Source organism: Schistocerca americana, chromosome 2 (genome assembly GCF_021461395.2).
Source record: "Schistocerca americana isolate TAMUIC-IGC-003095 chromosome 2, iqSchAmer2.1, whole genome shotgun sequence".
Taxonomy (NCBI): Eukaryota; Metazoa; Arthropoda; class Insecta; order Orthoptera; family Acrididae; genus Schistocerca; species Schistocerca americana.
This window is the reverse complement of record NC_060120.1, coordinates 365,104,236-365,116,338: the sequence shown is the minus strand read 5'-3', so window position 1 is coordinate 365,116,338 and position 12,103 is coordinate 365,104,236.

Genomic DNA, 12,103 nt, shown 5'->3' with positions numbered 1-12,103 from the left:
TCCTTCTTCGACTGCAGGGGCCCTCCGCTCTTCAAGTTCCTCGAGCTTGGAACCATAATCAATGCGCATCGATATGAAGACACTTCAGAAATTGCGACGCGCCATAAACGCCCAGGAATGCCGACGGATGAAATCATCTTCTTGCACTAAAACGCTCCCTCCCACACTGCCAATTGGAGGAAGGCTATGATTAAGCGCTTTTGTTGGGAAAGACTGCAACATCCTCCGTAGAACCCGGGTCTTTCACTGTGTGATTTTCACGCCTTTTGCGACCTGAAAAAAGGCATGCATGGACGTCGGATTCAGTCCAATGAGGGAGTGTAAGAGCGGGTGCGATCGTTGATCCGTCTGTGGCCGGCCGCGTTCTACGAAACAGGAGTTGATCGTCTCGCCTTCCAGTGGGATAAATGTCTCACCGCGTGTGGTGGTTACTTTGAGTGGAACCATTCCAGGATCCCGTTGTGGAGGGTCTTCTGTGTCTGATTATTTTTAAATGTCCCCACCTTTACGGCACCTCCCCGCCCCTAAATGTGCAACGGATGTAAGACACCAACAGTACATTTTCCCAGATAGTAAATTGTATTGTACCAATCTTACTTGAAATTTTCTTCAAGGCTTCCACTGTTACACTAATCAGTCACCATTTTTTCAGACGCATAAATAGGGGGTGGCTTATCCCGATGGTAATTGTCTCTTGATATTAAGTCACATGTGCACCAAGTTCCAGGAATTCCAGAGAAACACTGCAACGTAGACAAGAGGCTCCATCTGATGCAGAGTTTTGCTAAAAGGAGATTTAAGAGCAAACACTAACATCAGAAATATGTCAAACAACCAAATATTTGAGTAATTCATGATTGGCTATCTTACATATGGATGGAAAATTTAAAATCAACAATAAGAGTAAGAAATACATCATAGAGTCAAATGTTCAAATGTGTGAGAAATCTTATGGGTCTTAACCGCTAAGGTCATCAGTCCCTAAGCTTACACACTACTTAACCTAAATTATGCTAAGGACAAACACACACACCCATGCTCGAGGGAGGACTCGAACCTCCGCCGGGACCAGCCGCACAGTCCATGACTGCAGCGCCTCGTCGAGTCCAAGTTGTGGCGCTGTACTACATCTCCAGCTTAGAACGTGTGAAATTACAGTACAAAAGCATTTGGATTTCGGGATAACTGTCCCCATTTGTCAGCCCCGATCATCAGAGCACTGTGGCAAGAATTTTTTCCAAGAAACAGAAATGGAGATTTCGCCTTATGCGAGACACTATTGATTTACGTTTCTTGATTCATATGTCTATCAGCACATTGTGGGCTATCAAAAATGGCTTTATATTTTATTTATCTGCCTGAAAATTTTGTCAACGGTTAACAGCATTTCAAGTTAAGAATTAACATTATTTCTGCAAATAGTCATATTAATTGTGGCTTTTATTCGAACATGTAGCTGAAGGCTATAATACACACCGTTATTCTACGTTTGTTCCTAAAAATTAGATATACAGAACTATTTGTGGGAATAAGACAATAAAATATTTGGATTTACCTTACGTAAGATTACCAGTCCTGAGTCAACAGTATCACAAGATAAACATTTCTACAATTTGTCAATCGTATCAACGTAACGTTCTTTCTCTCCAGAACGAAAAGATTTTTTTCTACTAGCCACAATATTGTAAGTTATGTCGCACAGTATTTAGAGTGACATACGTAATTGCTGTATTTTGAAACATATTACCACAAATGTGTTTCTGTTTAACGAGTTCACTCAGCACGAACTAATGTTTCCTAATGGAAACTTTGTAACATATTCTGCTATATGCTTGTGCGTTATTACTGCTGATGTTGGTGTTTTATTTGTTTTCCCAGGAATATGTTTGCGGGAAGCCCACAGTTTCAAAAAAAAAAAAAAAACAAAAGCAATGCAGTGTGTGAGTGTGTGTGTGTGTGTGTGTGTGTGTGTGTGTGTGTGTGTGTGAGGGGATGGGACTAAGCAGATATGTGTGACTGGGCTACTGACAACAAGAATCATCAAATAATAGAGAGAAATAATCACGATAACAAAACAGGGGAAATCACAGGTCTCATGGAAAGGTTTCAGTTTTCGTTTTCCCCGCGTGCTGTTTGAAAGTGGAACGACAGAGAAATAGCCTGGATATAGTTCGATTAATCCCTTAAATGTGAACTGCAGATTACTCCTGTAGCTGTGGACCAAGTGTCGTGGACGCATAGAAGAAGTGAGACGGGAAAGTGGTTAATGTATTTCATCTCTGGTAGTATCAGTATACCTGTTTAGTTCTTCTGTCGCGGGAAAAGGTATTAAGGTATGTTAGTGGGAAGTCGTGAAGTGTGTTCGTTAATTGTATTTTTATTCTGAACTGTTGTGATTTCTATGAGAGGATTTGCCTCTATCATTAATTTCTAGTACGAGCTATTACTAATTGTAAGAAGTCTACAGTTTATGTCTTTGTGAGTGGTGAATTTGCACCGCACATTGGGTACTAAATGTTCTCTTTTTTGTCTGAGCTGTTCTGCACACTTAGTTTTCAAATCCTTATATGTTTGACCTACATATACAGATTGGCCCGAGTTGCAGATTAATTGGCAAATACTCGATTGGCTGTGCTAACCAATCACAGCGATTTCTTTCCCAAGACCCCTTTTATAAAGCGCTAGGAAGCAGAGCCCAGCAGAAAAATAAACAACGAAATCAGACTAAACAATGGGCAGAGGAATAAAATAAAAAAAAAACCATGACAGCTATGATACCTGACAAGACTAGAACATGTAGTATTTAGAATGTAATAAGCCATTAAAACAAACAAGACGATGATGATTATTATTGTAGTTAATAGAAGGCCGTAGCTCAAAATACGAACATAGAAACGCAACATGAGAGGACGATATCTCTCTAGCTGTATACTAAAGCTCTTCGCAGTCCGGAGTGTTATTTGAAAATCGCAGTGCTTTAGTAGGCGTAATCCATTTGGAGGTGATATGTCCTCGTCTTGCTCAGACTTTTGGACTGGGCTACCCAGCAGGTATGGGAAAACCAGCTGCTTACCGTGAATACCAAACCACGATGCCAGTTGGCTTTTATCACGCACACAAATCACGCACAGACGTCAAAGGAGTGATACGTGACAGAAATTGTCCTAGGACCGACCGGAGGACGAATATCTGACCTCTGAATTTTAATCGTGGCATCTGTAAAATTAGTAATGTGCTGAGGCGACTCATGAGAAACCTAATAAAATTGACAGACATGTCCACAGTGCATGTTCGTTATCCCGTGTACCTTTATAACAGCGCCAAAAATCTAAAATAATCCGTAGGCTTGTTCTTTGAATTCATGAACCACATTGAACTAGAGAGGGAACGCAAAAATTGCGAGCTACGTAGGTTGTGAATTCATCGAAATAAAGCTGCTTCACGATAATGCATTTGGCTTTTACGCTGATGAAATGTTTTGATGGAGCCGCACGCAGGACTGCCATCCGCGAGTGAACGCGATCTGACGACCTCGTCCCCACTTTCTCATCTCCCCTTCGCGCCCTCTTTATCAGCTTGCTGTGGCGTGCTGTTGGCGTATTGACTGAGCTGATTCGCTAGAGTGCGTTACCTCTTCACTTACCGCTACGAAACGTCGACGTCTTCTTCTCCTAACAAGAGCATCTTCGGACAAATTAACAACATACAGTGGTATTAAGATCTCTCTTTATAAGTTTATCTGTTTAAACAATAAAAAACTTGCTAATTTTTGTGGTTACATAATTTCACAATATTCCTCACTTTTATTTTCAAGAATAAATGTCTTTTTTCAGACAGTTCAGTAATATAATGTCTTTTTCTTGAGGTACTATGTCTTGAGCAAACTCAGTTAAATATTTACACATTTATATGGAAACATAAAAAGTTACGATGTTTAAAAAGAGTAATGTTTTTAATTTTTCAGATATTTGAATTCTTTACTCTTGTTTTCTGGTTACATGTCCCATATAACTTAAAAAAGTAGGATTTTGCTAGGTTATAAAAATACTTTTAATTAAAGATATTCACTAGATTATCTGTTATAACAATTATTATCACTGTGGTGCGATACACCGCTGTATGTCAAGCACGCCATTCGATAAATTAGGAATTAGGATTAAACTGTGACCAAGTTCATGTTTTTATAAAATAAAATAAATAACTTGGTGTTTTTTATTCTCCCCACAGACATTGGTGAATAGAAACAGCGGTGTTAATCCCCATTTTTTCTATTTATTGGTCTTCGGGGTAAATAGGAACACGTCAAAATCTGTTTTGGACCCAGGAGAATAAGCAACAAAAAAAAAATTATCTAGTTCGATAAAGTTTTATTCAATACAAAAACTATAGATATTGCATGAATTGCGGTTCTTTATTACGTGTATCAAATAAAAATTGATGTATCTGTAATTGTGCATCTATAATCAATTTATTTTAACATTAAAATGATGAACATGGTTCTTCCCTTAATGCTTCAAGTCGCTGACATTACGTTAAAAATGATGTACTTGAATCTACAAGTCGTACGCCCAGAAGCAACGAATCATGCTCGAATATCATCTGCTACACTAACAAATTATTCGTCACATAAAATAAACGTGTGTAATCGGCCTTTTTTTTTGCAAACAAACATCAACGTAACCTTTGCCTTCCAAATAACAAATTTTACATGCATACAATCTAAATGACTGCTTTTTTATCCATATACTTAAATCACTGCATAATCTCCTGTGTTGCGAACAGTGACGGATAGTTCGTGTCTGTCAAATTCTTTCTCTTCTCCTGAACAAACATTGGCGATTATTGTTTCTCTTTGTCCGACAAACTCTGAAAACACAATGCTACATTTTCAGTCAGCCGAAACATAAATCACATTGAAATCTACTTTATAACGGAATGTTTCGTTAATGAAACGGGGTTGCAAATTTGCTTGCCACAGGCTTAAATTAGAACAATACAAATTAGATTGCACTTACAAATAATATTCGAAGTAAGCAAATTCAGCATCACATCCGAGGTTTGTCATAGACTGTCATAGACATGGTCTTCAACTTTGAAATTCATATTTTCCCTGTTAGATTGGTGCATTACCAACCCTTCACAAACAAACCTTTCAATTATATTCCCCATTTGTCTTCCAACATGACAGCAGAGAAATTTTTTGAAAGTTTTCGTTTCCAATTACCCTGTTGTTTCTGTTCATCCCATTTTGCGGTACACTTCCTTAGAATCCTTTCGATGAGCCCTCAGCCCGCCATCTGCGTTTCTTACGTGTAGTTCTGTGTAGTCGTTCCACTTTAAATTGCTCTCTGTACATATTCCCAGATATTTAATGATGTGGCTGCTGTCAGTGCTTTTTCGTAAATCTTGTAATCATACAATAATTTCTTACTTAATGGGTGAAGGCGAGCCACTACACAGGATTAAAATAATAATGATAAGCTGATGGGAGGTCTATGGGAATAGGCACGCCGGCAGAATCTCGAGGCGATACTTGCAGTGCTATGGTCAATCGGGAAAATTCACGGAAAGCAGAGACTATAAGAAGTAATAGGCTTTAGCTTTTAGTTACTCACTCGATTGTTAAGTGAAATTGTAATGATAATAATAATAACGAGAAAGCGAACAATAATGAAAGGAGAGGATGACATTGTTCACGTTTGTTGTGGAGTGTACATTGATAAGAATGTTAATAACGAAATACTTATTTTCAGCATGCCTTTTACATTTTCTGTTGTGTACTTCTTTGTGCAAGCAGTCTCTCTCTCTATCCAAACAGCTTCAGCTAGCGCTCGAATCCGAAGGAATTGGGTGGAAAGCATTTAACGTCCTGTCGACGACAAGGTCATCAAAGGCTGAAAAAGAGCTCAGTTTTGGGAATGAAAGATTGGGAAGGGAAACGTCCATATCCTTTTCAAACGAAGCACCCCGATATTTGCGGTAATCTCTTTTAGGGAAACAATGGAAAATCCTATAACTGAGTGGATGGCGAGGATTTGAACCACCACTGTCTTATTGCTGCGCCACCTCGCTCTGTACGAATCCGAACGCAGATCGGCCATGTATACTGGGATATTCTTCGCGTTGACATTTCTCCAGGATAGCTACCTGTATGAGTAATAGCTTGTTAGCCTTTAACTCACAGCTCCACCCATGCAAGCATATGTACACGTGTTACTTACGTCTCCTCATCCCCCATTTCTCTGTCCATTTCCTCTTCTTCCCTCCTCTCGCCATCTCCCCATCCCATCTATCCATTTTCTTCTTCTGCTCCTATCTCCACCCATCTCTTCCTCCCCTCTTTCTGACCATTTCCTCCTCACTGTATCTGTACATACGCTTCTGCCCTCTCTCTCCTTCCCTGTCCCTCTAACCCCTCCCTAATCCATATCTCTCTCTCTTCTCGCTCTGTCTGTAACCTCCTCCACCTCTTCATTTCCCACCTGCCCACTACCCCTCTCCACCTTCCACCTGCCTCCTGCACATCCCCCTCCTCTCTCCTCTCTTTGACCATCACCTCCTCTCTCTGTAACTTTCCTCCTGTCACTCTGCCTATAACTTCCTCCCCCTCTCTATGTATATCTCTCCCTTCCCCTATCTCTGTCCATATCCTCATCCTCCTCTGTCAATATCCTCTTCCCCCTTTCTTTGATCATATCCTTGTCCCATGCTACCTGTCCATCTACTCCTCCTTCTTCTTCTCAGCAAGCGAGGTGGCGCAGTGGTTATCTGCATCTACATACATACTCCGCAATTCACCATACGGTGCGTGGCGGAGGGTACCTCGTACCACAACTAGCATCTTTTCTCCCTGTTCCACTCCCAAACAGAACGAGGAAAAATGACTGCCCACATCCCTCTGTACGAGCCCTAATCCCTCTTATCTTTGTGGTCTTTCCGCGAAATGTAAGTTGACGGCAGTAAAACTGTACTGCAGTCAGCCTCAAATGCTGGTTCTCTGAATTTCCTCAGTTGCGATTCTCGAAAAGAACGCCTCCTTTCCTCCAGAGACTCCCACCCGAGTTCCTGAAGCATTTCCGTAACACTCGCGTGATGATAAAACCTACCAGTAACAAATCTAGCAGCCCGCCTCTGAATTGCTTCCAAGTCCTCCCTCAATTCGACCTGATAGGGATCCCAAAAGCTCGAGCAGTACTCAAGAATAGGTCGTATTAGTGTTTTATAAGCGGTCTCTTTTACAGATGAACCACATCTTTCCAAAATTCTACCAATGAACCGAAGACGACTATCCGCCTTCCCCACAACTGTCATTACATGCTTGTACCACTTCATATCGCTCTGCAATGTTACGCCCAAATATTTAATCGACGTGACTGTGTCAAGCGCTACACTACTAATGGAGTATTCAAACATTACAGGATTCTTTTTCCTATTCATCTGTATTAATTTACATTTATCTATATTTAGAGTTAGCTGCCATTCTTTACATAAATCACAAATCCTGTCCAAGTCATCTTGTATCCTCCTACAGTCACTCAACGACGACACCTTCCCGTAAACCACAGCATCATCAGCAAACAGCACCACATTGCTATCCACCCTAACCAAAAGATCATTTATGTAGATAGAAAACAACAGCGGACCTACCACACTTCCCTGGGGCACTCCAGATGATACCCTCACCTCCGATGAACACTCACCATCGAGGACAACGTGCTAGGTTCTGTTACTTAAGAAGTCTTCGAGCCACTCACATATTTCGGAACCAATCCCATATGCTCGTATCTTAGTTAGGAGTCTGCAGTGGGGCACCGAGTCAAACGCTTTCCGGAAGTCAAGGAATATGGCATCCGTCCGATACCCTTCATCCATGGTTCGCAAGATATCATGTGAAAAAAGGGCGAGTTGCGTTTCGCTGGACTGATTCTTTCTAAAGCCGTGCTGCTGCATGGGCAGCAACTTCTCTGTCTCAAGGAAATTCATTATATTCGAACTGAGAATATGTTCGAGAATCCTGCAACAAACCGATGTTAAGGATATTGGTCGGTAATTTTGAGGATCCGTCCTTCTACCCTTCTTATATGCAGGCGTCACCTGCGCTGTTTTCCAGTCGCTCGGGACTTTACGTTGGGCAAGAGATTCGCGATAAATGCAAGCTAAGTAAGGAGCCAATGCAGTAGAATACTCTCTGTAAAACCGAATTGCAATCTCATCAACACCTGGCGATTTATTTATTTTCGACCCATTCACACTGGACTCACATTCGGGAGGATGACGGTTCAAACCTGTGTCCAACCATCCTGACTTAGGTTTCATGAGATTTCCCTAAATCACTTCAGGCAAATGCTGGGATGGTTCCTTTGAAAGGGTACAGCCGACTTTCTTCCCCATCCTTCCCTAATCCGATGGGACCAATGATCTCGCCGTTTGATCCCCATCTCCAAATCAACCAACCACCAATCTCCTCCTCCCTCCACTCCCTGTCTATCCCCTCCTATTCCTCTCTCTGTCGGTATCTTCCTCTTCCCTCTCTCTATCCATCTCCTCTTCTCTCTTTCTCTGTACATCTCTTCCTACCTTCTATCCAATCTACTTCTGCCCCTCCCTTTGCTCAGTAGTGCCCATCTGCTCGTATAGCCCCTGAAACAGATTCCAATACTACGTGAACAATACACCTCTCACACCAGACATCCTAGATGTTGAAATCGACCCAGTGGATTAGGAGGAGATGTGGAACATACATACAAACATACACGTGTACGTTTTTGTATAGGTTTATGGTTTAGTGCAGGTTGAGATTTGATCTACCCACACAGCGCAACACAGAGTGAGCTGGCTTGACGCACAGGAAGATGAGCTGGAGCCGGCTCGCGCAGCGGCCAGCTTTAGTGTGTATTTTAGATGGTTTCCGATGCTCGCTTAGGCAAATGCTGGTCTGGATCTCACTTTCCGTCTCAGACAACACGTTACACAAACCATTAAAATACGATCACACAGAGAATAAAGTTTTCACGAAGACTAGAGGCGCACATCGCTTGCCTTCCCTTAGGTAACTGACGATGCGGTGACAGGAAGGGCATCCGGCCACAGAGTTAAATACATCAAACTGTCAAAACTTGAGTGCAGTGGCGCCCTTGTATAAGATGGGATAAATGCTAACGAACCGAAGAAGTCTATGTCGAGACTTCCTCCATGATAAAAGGGAAAGAGCCGGAGTATAGCATCACTAGGACTCTCCTCGGCTGTCTGAGGCATATTTGTCAGTTCCTTGAACAGTGGCAGCAGTTGAGGTTACAAAGTGGAAAATCGCAGAGAGAAGATTCATTATAACATGCATGATGTAGTTTCCAAGCCTACGAACTTTAGGATCGAAAGTGAAATTTGTGAACTCGTGCAAAAAAATGTTGTGACACGTTGATCGAGAAATTTGATGAACGAAAGAGGGTAACATTGTTAACGGGCAAAACAGGCGTATAACCAAGTTCACTGAGAGGCAGTGCATGTATAACAAATGAAGTACGAATGTTGTAAGGGAGACGGAAATATTCTTGGAAACCATGGGAGATACCATTTAATGTATCGATTGCATGGTACCTGAGACAGTTCAAAATGGTTCAAATGGCTCTGAGCACTATGGGACTCAACTTCTGAGGTTATCAGTCCCCTAGAACTTAGAACTACTTAAATCTAACTAACCTAAGGACATCACACACATCCATGCCCGAGGCAGGAACCGAACCTGCGACCGTAGCGGTCGCGCGGTTCCAGACTGAAGCGCCTAGAACCGCACGGCCACTCCGGCCGGTTCTGAGACAGCACAAGACATTTTTCGCCATGGGCAATTCACAACGCAAAGGGTGCGCTAAATTCATATTGAAAAGTCACTTGCAGAGAGGCTGTAACAAGTAATGAGATGTTTTTGTCTCAGCTGGGTAGATCAGTACCCCGCACGTAATAACTATTACATTCTGAGGCGTATTTTTTTCAAATTCGATTCAATGAAAAATGTGTAACACTGCAGCACTCAGCAATATTTAAGTTTCGTAGACTATGCATGAAAAGGGTACTAATGACTTTGTTTCTCATGAAGTGCCTCTGACATGTTATAAAATACAGTTAAAAAGAAGAAAACTTATCGCAACATCAACACTCAATAAACTTAGGATCTATTGTTTCGCAAAAAGCCGAAATTTTCCCAGGCAGAAGACAACTCTAATTAAAGTACCACCTGAGTACACAAGTTAATAGCCAATCTGTGAAACTCTCAAAAATATTGGAAGAGAGATATTCCGTGCTGCGGAGAATAGAGTTAAGGAAAATACAGATTAATTTAGAGATATTTGGAATCTCGCAACAAATTTTCTCATACGAATCTGTAGCTCTCAGTATGCTTAGTCTTGTACTCTGCAGCACGCTAGGATATACTTCAGACTTCTATGCGACCATCATGATGCTGTAAACAGAACCTGGATTCATCCGAAAAAATGACGTTTTGCCAATTGTGCACCCAGGTTCGTCGTTGAGTACACCATCGCAAGCGCTCCTGCCTGTGCTGGAGCGTCAAGGGTAACCGCAGCCATGGCCTCCGTGCTCATAGTCCATGCTGCTGCAAACGTCGTCGAACTGTTCGTGCAGATGGTTGTTGTCTTGCAAACGTTCCCACCTGTTGACTCAGGGATCCAAACGTGGCTGCACGATCCGTTACAGCCATGCGGATAAGATGCCTGTCATCTCGACTGCTAGTGATACGAGGCCGTTGTGATCCAGCACGGCGTTCCGTATTACCCTTCTGAACCCACCGATTCCATATTCTGCTAACAGTCATTGGATTTCGACCAACGCGAGCAGCAATGTCGCCATACGATAAACCGCAATCGCAATAGGCTACAATCCGACTTTTTCGAAGTCGGAAATGTGATGGTACGCATTTCTCCTCCTTACACGAGGCATCACAACAACGTTTAAGCAGGCAACGCCGGTCAACTGCTGTTTGTGTATGAGAAATCGGTTGGAAACTTTCATCATGTTAGCCACCGGCGGCAACCTTATGTGAGTGTTCTGAAAAGCCAATCATTTGCATAAAACATCATCTTCTTCCTGATGGTTAAATTACGCGTCTGCAGCACGTCATCTTCGTGATGTAGCAATTTTAATGGCCAGTAGTGTATATGTACAAGGAGTGTTCAAATGAAAAGGTACGAAACGTAATAACCAGACCAGCTGAAATTTGCATATGCAGTTTTGGGATGACGTAGGGAAACATCTAGGTACTGGAATCATGCGTCACCTCCACTTAAAAAATTCAGACCCGTGCCCTAAACAGGCAAGATGACACTGACCGCGTTCTTCGACGTCGGAGGTGCGATCCCCATCGAATTTCTCGGGCAAGGAAAAATCATTACCAGTGACGTGTACCGTCAGACATTCCGAAACCCACGCTGTGACTTTCATGTATTTGCGTCGATTAAAAAAAAAAAAAAAAAAGTGCTTCAACTAGACAGCGAACTGAAGGACACAGTGGTGGAGGACTGGCTACTGCCACAGCCACAGGAATTCTGGGAACTGGGGATCCTTTGGCTCGTGAAACAGTGCTATAGTTGTGCTCGGTCGTCTGGTGATTACTTTTGAATAAAGACTTCTGTTACCTCCACAGTGTTGTTTCGTACCTTTCCTTTTGAACGCCCTTCACGTTCTGAGCAAGCAATAAGGAAAACCAAAGAGAAATTTGGAACGGAAATTTTGTTCAGGGAGACGAAATAAAAAAATTTTGTGTTTCGCAATGATATTTTACTTCTGTGAGAGACGAAAAAGGACCTGTAAGATCAGATGAACGGAATCGATAGCATCCTGAAAAGTGGTTATTAAATGGACGTCAATAAAAATTTAAAAAACGTAATGGAATCTATTTGAATTAAATTAGGCAATAATCAAGGAAATGGGTTAGGAAAGCACTACAAGAGTTTCTGTACTTGAGTACGAAAATAACTGAGAACGGTCGAATGCAGACTCACAGCAGAAGGACAAATGTTTCTGAGAAAGAGAAATGTCTTAACACCGAAAATAAATATACATTTAGTGCTATATGTCGGGAGTGTAGCCTCGT